The sequence below is a fragment of the Erithacus rubecula genome (genome assembly GCF_903797595.1).
Source record: "Erithacus rubecula genome assembly, chromosome: 5".
NCBI classification, from domain to species: domain Eukaryota; kingdom Metazoa; phylum Chordata; class Aves; order Passeriformes; family Muscicapidae; genus Erithacus; species Erithacus rubecula.
Genome location: NC_136687.1, coordinates 60,418,186 through 60,437,532, shown reverse-complemented (window position 1 = coordinate 60,437,532; position 19,347 = coordinate 60,418,186).

Sequence of the window (19,347 nt, the reverse complement as noted above, 5' to 3'; positions counted from 1 at the left end):
AAAAGGGACAGAGCTGGCTGTTAGGATCAATATTGCTGAACAGAAAGGGGACAAAATCCCACTATTTTGCTGTACATTACTTTTTCCACAGACCAATCCATCTGTATCCTTAGATACAGAATTTGTAACCAAAAAATGTGGAATAATAATTTAGAGAAATAAAGTATCAAGCACTGTATTGTGGTTGTGACAAGTATCTTTCAAAAGCTCAATGCCTATGCACAGTGTAACATGGATTCTGAAACTGATGGGCCTTTTCTATTCATACCCAAACATCAATAACATCAAATGGAATGATGATTAAACAGTGAAGTGATATGATAATGTGAGGTTGCTGTGCCACTGGGCAATATAAAAAATACATGGAACCTGCCAACACAATAACTTTCATTATGTAAGTAAATTTACATATTAAATTAAGGTTGGGAAATAGCATTAGCTTTGTATATTTGCCAAAAATAAAAGCAAGCAACAACCAAACCAATCATATCTCCATATTCAAATGGAAAAAAGTGTCAAACCCCAAACATTCCAATCAGTTTCAAAAATAAGCATCTTGTTAAAAAATATTAAATTGAAAGATTGAAATTTTTATACACAACAAAGGTACTTCTAGCAATAAACTGGGCATCAGCAATGCCCAAGCTGGCAGAACAATAGATTCTAACAAGCATTGTGAAAAGGTCAAAACTGATCCATCTGTCTTAAAACAAAGTGAAAAGTATGTTTAATGAGAGCTGTTATCACCTTCTTTGTATAGGGTCTTTGTATCGTTTATGCACTGAAAGAAAAGAGTAAATAAAATCTTATTAAATCTGATATTTTAAGAAGAGTTTACTGCAGGTTTTCATTGGCCTCTTGAATGAAAAGTGCATCCCATTTATTCAGATGTTCAGAAACCGGGCTGGATATACATGCAGAACTAAACACTTTGTGAATAATGCATTACTAATAGCTACAGCAAGTATCTTTTAAAAAAGAAAAACAAAACAAAAAAACCCCACAATTAATAAATTGTGAATCCAAGAGTCTCTAATAAAACTTAGAGCCCTGCTAAACACCATGTAATATGAATTTTCCAGTGATTTTAGCAAGCACATGGAACTTATTGTTTTAATGCTTTAACTAAATGATCCTCTTTCCAGCATCCTACTTCAATATAGTATCACCCACTAATGTGCTGGAAGGAAAACAAAAAAACCCAAAAGATCTCCACAAAGAAACAGGAAAATAGTATTTGTATTAAACCTGCATCAACTGGTGAAGAAACAACTCTAGTTTCAGCTACTTGTGGATCTGAATATGAAATCATATTTTTTTAGTGCCATTCTGCAAATTTCACCTTTTCAGGAGGATATTCTAGCAAGATCTTCTTGTGGAAGAGGGTGCAGTGGCAGCTGTGGCCATGAGCAGGGCCAGACCTAAGGGAGCACAGAGAGAATCTGGGTTCCTCTCTCCAAACCTCTTTCCCACAAACCTCAGGGGAATGTTTATGAACAAAGCCTCTCCTCCAAAGGAGTGCAGAAGAAATGCTGCCTAGGCAGTGGGAAGCATATGCAGATCTGAGTGTCATCCCTCTCTTTCCCTGCCAGATTGCCTGTGCCAGCTTCTCCCCCTCCACCCCCAAGCTTAGATGTGATGCTGTGCAGATGATGTCAAACCCACTTATTTTGGCTTTGGGATGGCAAGAAACAAACTCATCCATCACTTTCTGCCGTTCAGGCCTCTGGTATCATCACCAATATGCTGTCCTGGGAAAACATTTGCCTACTGTCAGCTAGCTGACAGCAGCTTTGCTTTTTGTATTTTAAGATTGCCTGGAATATAGGACAGCTATCATTAAAATTATCCTAGATTCTCTTCATACCTATTTAGAATTTAAAACTGGGTATCAAAGTATGCTTTTCTGTATTGAAAGTTAACTGAAGTTATCTTAAGCAATTCATTTTTATTATTATTATTATATCTTGTTTTTCACATATTTTGGCATCACTGTTAATTTATTCAACTTAGATCTCCTTTGCAGCATGTAGAAGAATTTTGTATTGCAGGAGTGTCTTAATTAATGAAAAGACTTACAAAATGTTTAGCATAACTTGAAATGAAATATCATGAAATGGAAATACCTCATTGAGGGTGGCATATTGGGTAAGGTACAAACGCACACAGCATGAAATCTCATGTTGACATAAAGAGTGCAGGGTACTATCAGATCCCTCTCTTTTCTCCTTTTCTCCTTCTCATGGCACCCTACAAACCAAAAATATTTTTCAAGTAACGGGGTAAAACAAATAATTGCTTAACTACAAAACTGCCTTTTATTTGAAGATTATGTTTATTCTAATATTTATTTGAACACATTTAATTTTCCTAGGTAGCTACTACTGCCATTCTTACTTTCTGTAACATTACATGTAGATATCTAAATTTCCACAGCTTTATGCCCTAAGCTGATGAACTGCAATATTCATGGTTATTTAGGTGTGCTACAGTTTTTAAAGTATGTAATTACTTCCTTTAAAGCTGCACGTTGTTATATTCTGCTAACTGACATTAATTTTCCTATGTCAAATCTGCAAGCTTTAATTTATTTGCACATATATCTACAATGCTCAAATCCATAATTTTCTTCTATGCTTTACACAGGATTCTTCTGGTTCAAGAACATCCATGAAAAAAAATATTCTTCTAGATTAAGATTTGCTAAAATAATTCAGTTAGGCCATTTGGATTAATCTCTATTAAATTCTATTAAGACTTTTTCCTAAGGGTATTGCTTTCATGTAATAAAATCCTGTAAACACAAGGTCAAACACTGAACCATGGCTAAGCTCCACAAAATTAAATTCAGGAAATGCAAGGTTTTCCTTTTTGTTCATCTAATCCTTGGATAAACCATGGTCAATGGAAATACTTGGCAGATGTGTCCTTACCTGCTTGTGCAGCAAACAAACTGCAATTTCACCTGGTTGGGCATCATGGGACTCTTGCCCCTGTGACAAAGTTCTCCCAGTTTTCCCATCCAGGCTTCTCCAAGGAAACTGCAAGGCCTGGGAGTGGCAAGTGATGTAGAGAGCAGCCAAGAATGAAAAGTTCATCTTTTTAGTCCTGGCCTCAAAACTATCAGAGTGCTGTAATTTCCAAAAGTACAATACACCAACCATGAATAGAAAGATCTTCCAGGATATTAAAATATATATTTTTTAAAACATCCAACATTAACTTTGAAGATCACCTACACTGAGGTCAGTGGTTGCAAAAGAAGTCATCAAAAAATCTGTGTCTGAAATTTTATTTCAGCTATCTTCATTGGTTTTGAACAAAATTCTCCAAGTCTTAGAGAAGTAAAGTTTTACATGTGCTAACTTGGGGAAATGTGGTGTGAAACTGGCATTTTGCTCTCCTAGCTGGAAATAATCCTTTGGTTTTTAATCACAGAATCACTAGCTTGGAGGAGACCTTTAAGATCATCAAGTCCAATCTCTCTGCAGAGCCCTCCCACCTTCCAAAATCAGAGTAACCATTCTGAGTAGTAGCATTGGAAGTCATCAAAACTTCCCCTTTGAACCATTTATCTAATTCAGGAAAGGAGCATTTTCTAATTCCAATACATGAGTAGCATTTCAAAAACAATGAAACAACTTCTCTACCTAAAATTCCTCATTTTAAAAGAGACTTTATTGAAGAAATTAAGGAATCTAGCTATTTTTTTTTCTTATGTTCCCTACTTGGCAGAAGTGAACAGGGCATTCTAAACTGGCAAAATGCAGCACAGAATTTTTTTTTCTGTCAATAAATCAGTAATCATGACTGGTTAAAATAGCCATGAGAATATAAATGTAAAAAAATCCTCTCAAAATTCAAAAGGAAGTGCTTTAGGACAGACTTTTCTCACATTCACAGCTATTTTTTTCAACAAGTGTTAAAAATGGTCATGGGTGTTCTGATCTCTCTTACCACAAAATAAATCTCTATTTATAAACAATCATGAAGCTTTGCATGAAGCTTTGGGGGTCTACCATTTCTGATTTTTCTGATGCTATGAGGTGAAAAAGGAAAAAAAAAAAAAAAAAGAAAAAAAAAAGTCAGTGTTATACAGTAAAGAACTTGGGAAAAGGCACTTTGTGCTAGTAAAAATGTATGTTGTTTTGCAGATAATAAATCCAATATTAATTACCTGCATTTGGAAGTAGATTCAATGCAGACCTGTTTTTGATAAAGTTGTCATGGCTGAGATTTCACCTGCCTGGTAACCTGGCTGAGGTTGAAGAGAAGCCTGTTTTTAACAACAGTTAAACAGTGCAAATATTCAGTCCACCTTTGATGTATTAGTAAGCCAAAATTAGAATTTTTTTAACAGAATGGATCTCCTGAAACATTCAACTGGTAAATCTGGAATTCAGCTACTGGAAGTGTGAGGGAATGAATTTCCCTTTGCTGCCATGCCCAAGGAGTCTGGAACACTCAGCAGAATGGAGGGAAATGAGTTGCTGGTAATAAGTAGGTGACATCAGCTTTGCTAGAGGCAGAATCTCCCCACAGGGTCTTTTTTCCCCAACTGGCAGAATTGTTAGTGCAACAATAATTAGAAAGTACAAGTTATTGCCAAACAATTCATTGACCAGTTTAAAAAACAAAACTGAAAGACTAATTAATCCTCCTATCTTTCCACAGGTCTGAGAGAGCAAGAATTGGTCCAACACTGAGAATTAGCTCATATAATATTTACTTTTCTTCCGTAAAGGAAATTGTGAGATCAGTGGAAAAAAAAAAAAACCAAAAACATTTTAGCTGATTAAAACACGTATTTTATGCAACACCCACACAAAGAGATATTTTGCTTGAGCAGGAAAAAGGGCAGTTCAGCTGTGGGCTGTTTTGAAGTGTGTAGCATGAGTTGGCAGCACTCTTTGATCCATGTCCTTCAGGCAAATTTGACATCTATTTCACCCCAGGCAGGCAGGGATTTTTTGAAGGGTATTTCCATATAATGAAGGCTGGCTGCTGGGAGTCATGTCATTGTCCTCCTCTGCCTCTTCAGATCTGATTTGCAGCCCAGGTGAATCTCATGACATGTCTCCTGCTAAATCAAGCAGGGAGAAGAAATGCCTGAAATAGTCCCCCATCATGCTGACACCAGAAAATCTAGGTGATGAGTGATTTGGAGAATCTGAGAAGAAACTCAGCTTAGACTTACATTCATTTCAAAATAAGGTAGCAATTTTGAAGGAAATTCAATATTTCAAATAGTATATTAGGTAGATTCTGTGCAGAAAACCACAATTCCTTTAAATAAAATCTGTTTTCCCTCTTAGTTCTCTTATTTTCTGCTTGTATGCATTTGCTGCATTTCCTTTGGTTAAACACTACTTTGATATCATATCTGTTTATTCTAACTATGAAATATTTATTTCCATGGCAAATACTTATATACTGCTTTTATTACACACACAAGTTTATTTCAAAGAAGGCTTTGTGACCCTTTGGTGTAAGGTGATGGACATTTTTATAATTGCCTGGACAACTAAAGTAAATCATGGACATAAACACAGGATCACTATCAAAACAACTGTGAGGCTTCCTAATTGTTGCCTTAGCAAAGTTCTCACTCAGGATGTCTCTTCTAGTGATTACAAGGTGAACTTCTTTATTTGTTTGCCTTTCATTCCACACATCCTACAGTAGCAAAAATACTCTACCCTTGCATAAGTGCTAATCAATTAGGCATAAGTAAAGGATAAAATATTTCTAGAAGCAAACAATCCAGAGGGGGAAAAAAATAAAGCTTGCCCTTTCCCCATGCAATTTGATTTCCTGAAAATCTGAAAACATTTCTACTCACAAGTCTGCTACAGCAATTTTAAACCTTTTTATCTTCCAAAGAGCAGCTGTGCAAAGTTTTGTTTTGTGCAAATTCAGCATAAAAATGAGAAATTAGTTATCCACCTATAAATATATTTTCTACTTTTGATGAACAGTAAATTCTTCCAGTAGTTGTCCTAAGGAGGAAGGAATATGGCCAGAAATATATTTAAATATTGTGGCTCTGCAGTACTATTAAATGGAAATAAGGAGGTAATTTTTTTGCTTTTCCTCTAGGCAAGGAATGTTGTTCATCTCCAGCTTAATTTTACTGATCTTTGTTTGGCCAAAACTGAAAATTCATTAATTTTAGCCAGACTGAAATAATGTGGTTGTTTTGCAGTGATGATGTTTCACGCAGTGCTTAATAATGAATATCTGACTGCATATTAAACACACAGCAAGGTAGCTGATGCCTCCATCCTAAAGAAGAATACCTAGGACATGGAAGTTTCCTCATAAACTTCTTCATAACCTGGAGCCCTTCTGGAAAATAATTTCTACTAAAGTAGGCAAAAATAAATCTGATTTGGATAGACAGAGATAGATATTCATATACTCTCACACAGATATGCACATGTATGGTATAGATATATAAAAATCTGTGTTAAGAAACTTCAGAGCAAGATTTTATAGATAGCTAGAAATCACAGATATATATTAAATGAGATTTAAAAAAAAATATATATATACTCTCTACTTACCATAGAACATATTAAAAGGACCTTTAGGGCTGTGAATATACATCCTTGCTATACTGCAAGGGTGCATGCAAGATCTTAATTAATACCTATCACAAGAATAACTGTGTCTCTGCAAAAACAAATGCAAAAGAGTGGACAAACTGGCAAATTATTTGATAGCAAGGATAAAAACCTCAACATTCATACTGTACACCTTAAGTGAAAAAGGAAGGTCAAAAGCATAGAAATAAATTGATTTCAGTAGGTTTGAGAAACAAAAAGCCATTACCTTAACTTTGGAATGTTAGTCAAAGAAAAATGTTTAATAAAATTCAAGAGGAATTCTAAAAATCCATTTTTAATGCAGCAACATATATTAGAGGTATTTTTGCTTCTTATACAATAACTCATTGACTTGCAATAGGGAATCCCATTTCTTCATCCATAACAGAAAATCTCTACCTTATAAAAAAATAAAATTTACTCAATCACTGTACTTTTGACCAAGATGCATTTTCTGTCCCTGACAGTTTCAGGTTATGGTTTTAATCTCAAAAAATGGGAGATAAACAAAAGACAAGGCCACAAAATCCACTCTAAAGGAAACTACTGGGGATGGAAGGGTAAGGATTTTTGGTTGGATTTTTTTTTTTTTTTTTTTTTTTTTTTTTTTTTTTTTTTTTTTTGGGTATTTTGGTTTGGTTTTGGTGTTTTTGTTGGTGTTTTTTTGGTTTGGTTTGTTTTTGTTTCATTTTGCTTTTGTTTTGTTTTTGGTTTTTGTCTGTTTGGTTTTAGCTTTCTGGTTTTAAAAACCACACCAGTATCTTTTCTCTATGCCCTGATTAGCAGTGTATCTTTCTGCTTTGGAAAAGCAGACTCATGAATCAAATAAAGACACACTGAGTAACATCTGAATCCAATGTTAGAAGTGAAATATAATAGAATTATATAGATTTTAAATAGAATTGGATGGTGATAAGCAAAGATGAAAATTAAAATACCTTGCTCCTACACCACCCTTCTTCCCAGGCTCAACTTCATCTGAACTTCACACCTCATTCCCTCCACCCCAAGTGGCAGAGGGAAGATGAGGAAAGGGGGCTGTGGTTCCATCCAACACTCTTCACGGTTTTTTTCCTCCTCCAGCATGGATCCTTCCACAGCCTGGAGTTCTGTAGGACCAAACACCTTGTGTTGGGAGAGCACAGTGTTTAGGGGTCAGGTTCCCCACCCCAACTTTAAATCTGTGTTTTCTCTTTTATGTGTGACAACCAGAACTGTATGCTCCTGAGTGGTCAAGAATATTAGAACAACCTTGGAAGTGATGCCAGACAGGCAGCTGCCATCACTGCCTCCCTGTAATACCAAAATGAATTGCACTCTTAAAACTCCTGCTATTCTTGAGTAGCATCTCAGCTAGAAGCACCCAAGGACTTCACAAACTGATATGATTTCTCAGAACCTCACAGAAAATATTATTGTACTATCCATGCAAAAAATATTTTAGGATTTTTGGGGTTTTTTGCATCTATTGGTTGTCTACACCATAATATCTGAAAGGGCTCAATTTTATTCTGCTTTTGGAACTGATGGTCATGTTTAATAAACTGGTGTACTGTAATTTGTATTTTTTTTTTTCCCATTGGCATGGTTGGAGAGTATTCATTTCAAATTTGAAATGGATTTGTCCCAGCTGCCATGAAACCATTTACACTTTAAAGAACAGTGAGTTTTTCCAAATTGCTTGGAACCTGTGCAGGTGCTTGGCAGAGAGATGTCACTGCAGGTAACCAGCACAGTCTGCTCAATACAAAAGCCAGGCCTCTACACTTATTGGTTTTATACTTCATAATAAAATTATAATTCACATAGATGCTGAGCTAGAGAAGTAAATAAACCTTCCTATGGCAGTGCAGGCTTCTCTGTGGGTTGCATCCAAGGGCTCTTGGATCCCACTCAAGGCCTTACCTCAGATATTTATGCATAGGCATTTCTAAGGCACTCAACACTCCAGTATCATAGTCCTTTGAGAACATAATGAGACAAGCCTCACAATATGCTTCAAAATAAAAGAAGGGTCATTAACACCTTTTTACAAGTAGAAATATTGAGTCCAAGTACTGAAAGAGTTCTCAAAAGTGCAAGGAACCCTTTGCTTAGTCACCTGAGAAATACAATTTATGATTGATCTAAAGCAGAAAGGTAATTAACTAGGGAGGTGGGGGGGGGGTGTTTGTGGGAGGGCTGGAAATTAGCTTTCAATTATTAGAGGGGTGTGATTGTCTTGGGGCATGGCTAGGACATTGTCAGGATACACACTGACACACACAGAGAGGGCATCGAGGAGCCCAGAGCAGCAAACACAGCACAGCTCCCCTCTTGCAGCCCAAGGGACAGGTCACATCTCCTGAAATTCTGCAACACTCAGGCAGGAGGTGCTTGCACTGTGAAACTCTGCTGTGCAGAGGGTCATCAAGAGACTGGAGCTCATCTTATTCCACCTTTGTTAGGTATTAAAATTTTCATTATTCAATTCTTGCATTAGGTGTATCAACAAACTCCATCTTACATTAGTTATATCAAAAAACTTTTACTTTAAAACCCAGAGGTGGAGTACCCTTGTTCTGAATTTAATATTATAGTCAAAATCTGTATATCTCTGTAAATGTGCCTTAACCATACAACTACTGCTTGTTTATGGGTTTCTTATTTATTGCCTTTTGAAAGAGTGAGAAAGAGATAAATGGTGGCCAGGATTAAATATCTGTATGGTTGCAAATCTCAAGTTGTAAAACAACATCTATGCTGAATATAAGTGATTGGACACTTGTTCTTTTTTAATTCCCTGATTTTACCTCTGTCTAGTAAGAGTCTCTTAGGATCATTTCATTTCATGCTTAATTTTTTCTTAATCTTTTCAGATGTTAAGAATACTAGTTTAATTGGGAAACTAAGTGTGAAAGGATAGTGTATTTCCCACGTTTTTTAATTATGAAAATTGAAGGACACGTCCAAGGTCATGTAAAACAAGAAAAACGTGAAACAGTTCATCAGACTAACTTTTTTGTAGTCTATCACAAGCCTGTGCAGCAATATGCTATTCTCAGCCTTAATCTCAGAATAGGAAGCAACATCTTATTTTTATATATATAAACAGATAACCAAAGGCTACTGCTTGGTTGCAATACAAAAAAAAAAAAAAAAAACCCAAAAAAAAAAAAAAAAAAAAGGAAGCATTCTTATGTGTATTTGTTTTCAATACAGAAGGAGAACAAAAATCTAAACATAAGATTCTTATAACAAACACAAGGGCCTTTCAAAAGCTTCTCCAGGTCAACGAACCTAAGATATTTCATATTTGTTTTGAGTATAGCTGAAGACTTGAAAGCCCCTCTGCACATTGCTTCCCTGTCATCCCTTCTACATCTGTCTCTCACCATATATTTATCTGAGTTTTTATGTTGTCTCTGTTTCTAGGTTAAACAGAGCAGAAATGAAGGAATAGTCTGAGAGTTTCTTAGCTGCTAAGTTTGTGAACAGTTCAGGGGGTGACTAAAGATTTACTATACTCTGGTCCAGAAAAAAAAATAATTAAAAAGAAAAAAAAAAAATCACACATACTATGAAGCTTCTAAAAAAGAGGATCTGGACAACACAGGAAGCCAGCATATAGTTTGCAACCAAAAATAATCTTCTGTCTCTGAACTTGCAGTAATTTTTAGTTCAAGTTTTCAGCTTAAATCCCCCCCCCCAAAACTAGCAAAAATGAATTTAAAATGAGTCTAAGGAATCAGGAGATATTTTAGACCAAGGAGCTGGATTTTTTTTCATTTCTAGAACAAATACTTTACCTTTTAAGCAAAAAATATTCTTTGGCAGAAGAAACATGTTGGTTTGTGTGAATTTCAATATTGATTATTTTAAGGTCCTTTCTGTTCACCTAATTATATATTGAGTATTTTTATAGAACTGTCCACAAGTAACTGGAAAATCAGTGTGACCATGTCAAAACAGGGTCAGGCTGTTATGCCCTGACTGACCCACAAATGGAGCATTTAGTTATGCAAATGAAATCAAAATTAAAGCAGATACAAGAGATGATTACCATTACAAATTCATTATGTCATATTTTTTACTGATGATTGTGATTCAGAATATACAAACTGATGACTTCAAGAAATAACAGCTGGCCACTACTGCACCTTTGTGTCTTAATTTAATAATTTGTGTCTAACAATTTAATATAAGTCAGTGTTTAGCTACTTTGAAACAGGAAAGGATTTCCCTCACTCAGTAATGGGCTTTTGGAAAAGTACTAAGTAAATTAAATTAAAGTAGAAGAATAAAGCATTTTGTTCTTAAGGAAATGAAGGAGTTTTTTTTTTTGTTTGTTTGTTTGTTTTTTTGTAAGAAGTCCATGAGAGGAAGCTAGGAGTCAGCATTTCATCTTTAAACACTATACAACCATGAAACCATGCTATGATTTATTTAAATATACTGTGCTGAGTCTGTGTACCTTAACACTCTGCCATTCATTCCAAGACAGAGCTTTCAGAGATCAAAAAGCCCAAGGCCCTTTATTTACCAAAGAAATAATCACAATGAAGCAGCACAGGCATTTGTTGAGAGAACCTGGCTTAATTGCCACAAAAGATTAAATGGAAACCTGTGTATGACTAAGAGCAGAAAAAATCCCAGATGAGCTCATTTTCCACTAAAAATGTGTTCACACAGACTGCCTAAAGGGCAGGAACAAGTAGCAAAGCACACCAAAGTTTTCCAGTGAAAGCAAAAGGGAGATGCTGCTGGATGATGCTGTCAGATCATCACAGGCTGGGTGGAACAGAGCACACCTGAGAATCATTCTGGGCATCACTCTTGTGGGGGGGTCCCAGTTGACAGCTGATGGTTTCATACCAGGAATTGTAAATTGCTGTATTTGCAACATGAGCTGAACTATTATAATCAGTCTCATAACAGAAATCTCGAATAACTTTGAAATTGTTTTGGTAATGATTAAAACAAAAAAAAAAAAAACCGCAAAAAAAAACCCCAAAACAAAACAAAAACAAGCCAAATGCTTTTATGGCATCTATGGAGGCTTACAGAGTCCACAAGAGGAATTAATAAGAATTACTTGGGGTGTTACTAAATTCAGTTTCAAAGCATTTCTAAAAAAAAAAAAAAATGCATTTAAAAAAAATGTTTCGTTTTTTTAGCCTATACAAGTAATCTCAGCTAACTTTAGGGTTCTATAAAACATAGTATGGACACTAAAGTAGTCATTTTGCATTTAATTTGTGGTGAAATGGTAAGAAATAGCCACTTTCAAGATGCAATTAATTTAGCTTCTTTTAGATGTCTGCTTCAGGATGCAAGTAATTATCTTAGTGATACTGATTAGAACTCTGCTGATTACAACAGACACTTGGAATGATTAGCTTAGAGACAGATACCACCAGAGATTAAGATATGGAACAAACCTTATGAGAAAGCAAAAGAAGGATTTTGAATGTCAGTCAGAACAACTCCAATTCAAATTTTATTCATGGAATAAAAACTGTGACTCTTTCCCATATGCCTGAAGAAGCTTGAATTGATGTAAAAATGAAAGTACACAGATATTAAGCAGAAGAATTATAAACTTATGTTTCTATAGTTGTAAGAATATGCCTTGAGTAAGAAACTGTATTGGGTGAGATGGTGAAGGGTTCTTTAGTGCAGTAATGTAATTGTATAGAGTGAGCTAATAATTTAGATGTTATAATAGAAGCATATGATGTGTGTACATGTAGTGGTAACTCACTGGATAAAATGCAGAATTAAGTAAAGGTGATTGGTTGAAAAAACAAAATAAACTTTGTGGCAACTTTCCATTGGATTGGAATGTTATATATTGTCTTGCAAAAAAGAAACTTGTGACTACTTTGAGCTGTGGCTGATTTCTTGTTCCTCCAAAATCTCACTGCCTTTGACAATGATGTTTATCTGAGTAATAAATTGTTTTTATCTCGACAGTGGTCCCATCCCTTCATTAAGGTGTCAGTAATAGATTCTGCCCTTGAACAATTTTTTCTGCCAGTACATTGTTGTTTAAAAGAGAATGGCTGCTGCCATTTCTTTATTTTCAGGACACATTCACAGATCCCAAACCAACACCATTTCTCACTCATGGGATACTTTTCAAAGCTCATAAATTAGTTTGTTAGTAGTACAAAATGCCTACAAGTTAGACACATCTAAATTCTTTTTCAGGTTTGTCCCAGAGTTCTAAGTCTAGTAATGTATATCAAACAGAGATACAAAATATTTAGAGATGGATATTTACTTAATAAACAAGTCTGTGGAATCAAAGTTTAGGATATGAAAGTCAGATCCTACTGAAAATTGAACTGCTTCATCTTGGCCAGACTTTGCTCTCAGTCTACAAGCTTCAGATATTACAAATTTGGGGTTTTTTTCACCACAAGATTTTGTTCTTTTAATTTAGTATCCAAAACTGGTTAGGTACAATAATTCTGAGTGAAAATCTTAGTGCTCTTTTGAAAGGATATTTCATATCATATAGTATATGTGGGATTAATCTTCCAACATTAATATAATCAAGTTTGTATTAGCCCACAATTTGCTGGTAATTGACAGCTAATATACACCTAAGTAGAAATCAAGTCTATTTTTATTTTCTAAGGCATTCCACTTAAAGTATAACTGGTCCTAATTTTAATGGCCATAGTAAATATCTTAATAATTTTAACGTGCATTTTTAATGATTAATACTTTAGTTCCTATCACTGTGCTGTAAAAACCATATCAGGTGTGATGCTAAATGGTGCAAAGTTATTCCATCATTGATGTGAACTTACAGTATATTTCATGTGTGGTGCATTTTCTAGCTTTAGGTGCATTATTTTTAGGTGAGTGGTTACTGGATAATCATCATTTCTCTGATATTTTTCAAGCAAGCAGAGAAGTTTCTAAAGGAGTTTCAAAAGGATGAAATGAGGTTTGTTGGCAGAGGCAATATCTTTTATTAGACCAGCTGATATAATGGAGAACAATCAAGCAAACTTTCTAGCACTCAGTCATGTAATCAATTCTTTTTGGAAAACCTATATGAGCACAAAAAGGAGAGTAGAATTTGAAACCCTATTTTAACTCTTCGTGTGTGGAATATAAAGAATGTAATTTTGAAAAACAAAACAACTTTAAAATCTATTTTTTTAAATTTGTAGATTTCAGTATTTATAAATAATTTGTTTAGAATAAAGCATTACTTTCTGTTAGTGTACTTCCAATAATATCACTGGGCATAACTAGATTTTTAGTCCTAAAAATAAATACTTTTTCTACATATTTCCTCTACCTTATAAACCTCATAAAAAGCACAAATATTTCATCTTCATGCAGAAACAAATTTCAGGGTCATCAAAAACAGAGGGGGGAAGAAACATATACAGGTATCTTTGTACACACAATGGCTACTAATAATTTTCTACATATTTTTATATACACATGTATGAGCATTTAGTTCGATAATGATTTTTCCTTTCAGCATTAAATGATTAAATAATTAAATTAAGTGATTCTAGAAGTCTAGTATTCTATGAAACAGACCAAAGGCTGCTGAAATAGAGAGTTATCTATGGCTTAGTTGGGTACATGAACTTCCCTTTTGTGGAGGGTGGAAGGAACAAGCACTGCCAGAGTCTTTTGTTTATTTTTTCATAATCATTTGCTTTTAGACACAGGACTAATAGTTTCATGTTATTGTATTTCGACCTTACAAGTTTAAACTGCTTTAATTTAGTGTTTTGAGTGCTCTCTAGAATATAACACACACACACTTATATACATATATATATATATATATACACACACTAAAGATATTAAAAAGATTAAAACTAAAGATACTAAAAATTCAAAACTATTTCCTATACTTGGGAAACAACATTGGGATGCTAATGAAAAAATAAAAGCTCACTGTTCATCTCACTTCATATTCAAAATACAAGTAAAATAATGGGCAAATTTAATAAATTTAAATCCAAGTAGAATAAGGGGCTGTGTGCCATCAGCACCCTCTGCAGAATGTGGTAAACTGCAAAAAAATAGCACTCTAAGCTGTAAAAAGAGTTAAAAGACTACTGAGTCAACCAGGCTTTGGGGGTAAAATCCCTCACCTTCAATCCTGCATAAAAAAAGAGTATGGCCCTTCATGTTCTATTAAAACTTGGGTCATTTTAAATTGATCTTTTTGTACAAAAGTTCTCTATAACAAAATGCAATGAACCACTTCTGAGACTACAGACTGCAACACAAACATCAGGGAGCACAAACTGATCTGTGCTCATTTAGGAAAATATAAGAGTATATTGATGCAGCTAGAGAGTAGTTTAGTGCTGCTAATAATGAAAAGCCAAAATTAAAGCAGTAGACAGAAAATTAAAGGTATGGGGAGTTAAATTTGAAAACGTAACATAAATGGAAGAAAGTTAGCATATAATTAGAGTTTCTAATTTCTCTTTAAATGTCTCTCAGGTTGCATACCAGGCAATTAGACTTCATTGGGCTTCAATTTACTGTTGGGAACAGTTGAAAGTGTAAGACTGTGGAGTAGTAAAGGGAATTATGTTTTTTTAATTAATATGCTGAAAGTTACTGTAATGTGAACACAGATTTCAAGCTACAAAGAAAATTACGCTAGCTCATTCTAAAAGAAATATTATTAATAGATCTTAGTTCCTTTGAATATAGTTTTGTAAAACAATGTAGCAATATTTTAAAATGCTGAATATAAGTTCTAAAAATAAAATTAAAAAAAACCCCAACAATTCCAGAACAGTAGGAAACAGCATAATTTTACAACTGAACAGCACTGAAAAAACAGAAAATGCACCAGCATTTTTTCTCCACTACTTCATGGCATTCTTCCATAGCCAGACTGGTATGGCAGCCCTCAGACACTTAAACTCTAATCAGGAGCTGTAACTGCTAAATTTCAAAAGCCTATCACCAGTAAAAGTAAATTCATAGGAAAAATGGATGTTAATTGCATAGTGCCCAGGAACAACTGAAATAACCATTCAAGAGTTTGGCTTCTTCTATCCTAAAGCTCATTGCAGAATTTAGAATCTGTGAAATCATCCTTGCTTTCAAGAAAATAATAAAACATGCAGGGGGAGTTTAGGGGTTTCATCCAGACCAAATATCTTAAAGTGCTTGTTATTATTTGTTTTAGAATTACTAATTGGGAATAGCATCACATAGTTGTAAATCTTGGGAACAGTCCTTCTGGAGATTCAAAGGGAACTAGTGTCAACTCTGAACAATTCACATTCCTGAGTTTATTTCCCAACACTCTCACATTGTTAAAGTATTTTTTTAATAGCAAAAATAAATTGTTATTAAATTGTTCTTCTTTTCCTTTCTTTCTCTTTTATTTGCTTATTTTATTTTTTTTAACTTGGAAAGAAGGAACAAATCCTTGACATTTTTATCTAAAAAATTAAAATTCATAGCCACACTGTGGCTTTCCTACAATCATCAGATAAGGTATTAGGGAGCTGAGAAATAAGGATTTTAGCCCAGTGAATATGGTTCAAATATCAAAATTGTACAGGAATAACACACCCATTTCCTTAGCAATTTTCACATCTGAAATGTAATGACTTGAGAAACAATGTATATATATATTTCAATATCATTATGGTATAAAAATTCAGTATTACAGCTTTGAGAAATGCTACAAGAAGACTTCTATAGCATCATTTTAAAATAATGGAATCCTAAAGGAGGTATAGGAGAGGAAAATCTGGAGATGAAGTTTTTTTTTTTTATTTCAACTCCTCCATAATACGATTATTGTATACCTTTTTATAAAGGATGGATTTGGCGCCTGTAACTACATGGGCTCAGTGGGAAATTCTGCATTTTGAAAACCACTTAAAAAAAAAAAAAAACCAAAAACCAAAACATCTATATTTTAGGTGTAATAATCAGTCAGCAATTTTTGTACAGACCTCAATTTCTACACTTTCTTAAATATATGCAAATTGAGCATTTGTAAATTGTAAACAAGTATGTTGTACTCTTATAGCTCATTTACTGAGCAGAACTACTATAAATTAGTAAAAAAAAAAAAAAATATATATATCTATATATTTCAGATGGTTCCATCCCTGAATTCTTACAAATTAAGCTAAGGAACACTTACATACTCTAAGGAGGTCAGTGTGATAGAAACTGTCAACAGATACCCATCAGGGTCAACTCCAGGCAAAACAAAGTTAAAACTGCCATTTCCTTCTAAAATCAATGCTGAGTAGACAGAGAAACCTCATGGCTACTGAGTGTGTGTTTGAGCTCCAGTATTCATCTTATTTCTAAGATGAAACCCTTACTGAAAGGCTGTGGGCTGATTACTAAGAGAGAAGGAATAATCTGATTCCCTCCAAGTCATTCTGCTGTGCACAAATTAATTCAAGCTTCAGTGGGTGAAAGTGAGAGTATAAACCAAACTGGTCGTGGAATTTCTCTATTGGGGTGGGAGAAAAAATTATCATTAGGTCCCTGAAACAATGAAGATTTTGTATTTTACCCAGTGACTTAGAGTGTTGACAGCAGAAATATTACAATGATGAGGATTTTACCTAGATTTTCATTATAGTAAAAAATAGAATTGTTCTGACCTTTTCACACAGAAATTAGAAATGAGCTAAAGCTTTGCCTTAGATCTGTCATTTGTTGTCTCCTTCACCTGCAAATGCATATGGCCAATGTTTTAGTCATAACCCAGTCCTGAACAGTTAATAATTGGCAATAGGTGTTGTAATAAAACTTAGAAGAGACATACAAAGAGGAAAGATCTTGGAGGAGAAATGTGGTAGTTTAACTGTGTGATGCAGGTTCAGCTGTTAAACATCTACCATTTACAGCTCTGTAGCTTTTGACAGAAATATTTATTTCATACATTTTTTTTGTTTAGTGCATTTTCTGTATGTTATTTTCTAGGTGCATTTTTTTCACAGAGAGCAGTAAGCATTCCCTAGAAGGAATTCTTGCATCATACCATCAACAAGAAATTGAGGCAATCTTCACTATATACTGGAGGAAAAAACTCAGTGTCTGGGTGCATCCAATAGAAAAGCATCATGGCTAGAACATGCCTTGTACATCTTTCAAACTATGGGACAGGTCTGCAAAAGACCCCAAAACATTTATATATTTTAAATAGCAAACCCAGTACTGAGTAAGAGGGGTTGCCTGTCTAATTGTGGTGTGGAGTTAAGATGTATACAGAGTCATAGAACCATTAACTTTGAAAAGATCTTTATGACCACTGAGTCCAACCCTAAACCTCACTGCCAAGCCCACGACTAAACAGTGTCCCTAAGTGCCACCTTTGCACATAATAGACCTCAAAACTCAAGGAACCCAGATCTGGGAATCTACCACAATACTCCCAAATCCTGCATTTCAACAGGTGCCAAATAATCTCCAAGTGAACTCTGCTGATGGTTCCATTCCAGTCAGCAACACTATAACCTTGCTGTTATAGCTTAATTCCAAATGTATTCCATTTCTTCTCAGACTTTGAGTGGTGCCAAGCTCATTTCAACAGATTATATGAACCTCAAAATAAGGGTGTGCAATATGTCCAATGAGGTCAAATTGTTTGAAAAGGAAGAGACATTTCAGTTGCATTTCTACACAGAAATTCTCAGCAGTAGTTTTTCCTTTTATTGCCAGTTTATGTCTAAGACATATGGTTTAGAATAGTCTCCCTCAGGAATGTTTTTGCTTTCAATAAGAATTAACACACCATTTCTTCCCCAAACTCTTTCAAGGCTTTGATGTCTTAGCTGAGACACAGCATTCTTTAATCTTGATATTCAGTAAAAGAAAGCATGCTTTTATTTATTTCTTGATTTAAATATATTTATAAATAGCTTAGGTTAATGTAATTAGTTGTCATCTCTGGTTTGACATTTATAATGCAAAGAATATATTCTCTCAGCTGTAATGACGTGTATTTTTTAATTAAAAATAAAATTAACCAAAAAAAATCCTGTCTTTTGAGATTATCATTTGCAGATATATTCTGCATTTTGAAATGCATAAATGATGCAAAAATAAACTTAGTTCCTCCAGCAGGTTCAGTAAGCATTACCATCTGAAAAGCTGCATTTTTCATCATTTGAATTTCTGTCATGAGGCCCCAGTAGAGTTGCAATGAGGAGGTTTATAATTCACTGTAGCTAATGGATGTAGCTGTGTCTTAGAACCCTACATCACATATTTCAATTCTTCCAACATCATCAGCCTCTGTTCCTGTCTGGGCTCTGCAGCAAGGCAGGGAGTTGAGCTCCATGGAATGTCTGATTCCACTGTTGTGTCCAACTCCAGATCATTGGTGGGTTCCCAGAGATTGGGAACTGCAGCAAATTTCTAGAACACACACAGGAGTTTACAGCAGCTGGTTTTTAGCATATTTTTTTGCCTGAAAAGTTAGCAGGCTACCTACCTAATTATGAAACAAAAGGCTTTCCTGAGTTGGTCAAATGTAATATAATGCACACTTGAATAGGAATGTTGTCTTGATACTATAGTTAATCAGAAAATAATAATTTATTTATGACAAGGAAATTCAGCATATTGAAACACTGTTTTTCAGTGTTTTAAGGAACTGCAAATATTATCTTTGAAAATGTTAATGATAAACTGTTAAAATTTTAGAAATATTTATATGGTATGGTTATGAAAAAAGAAAACATAATAGTCATTATTTTAGTCAAATTAATTG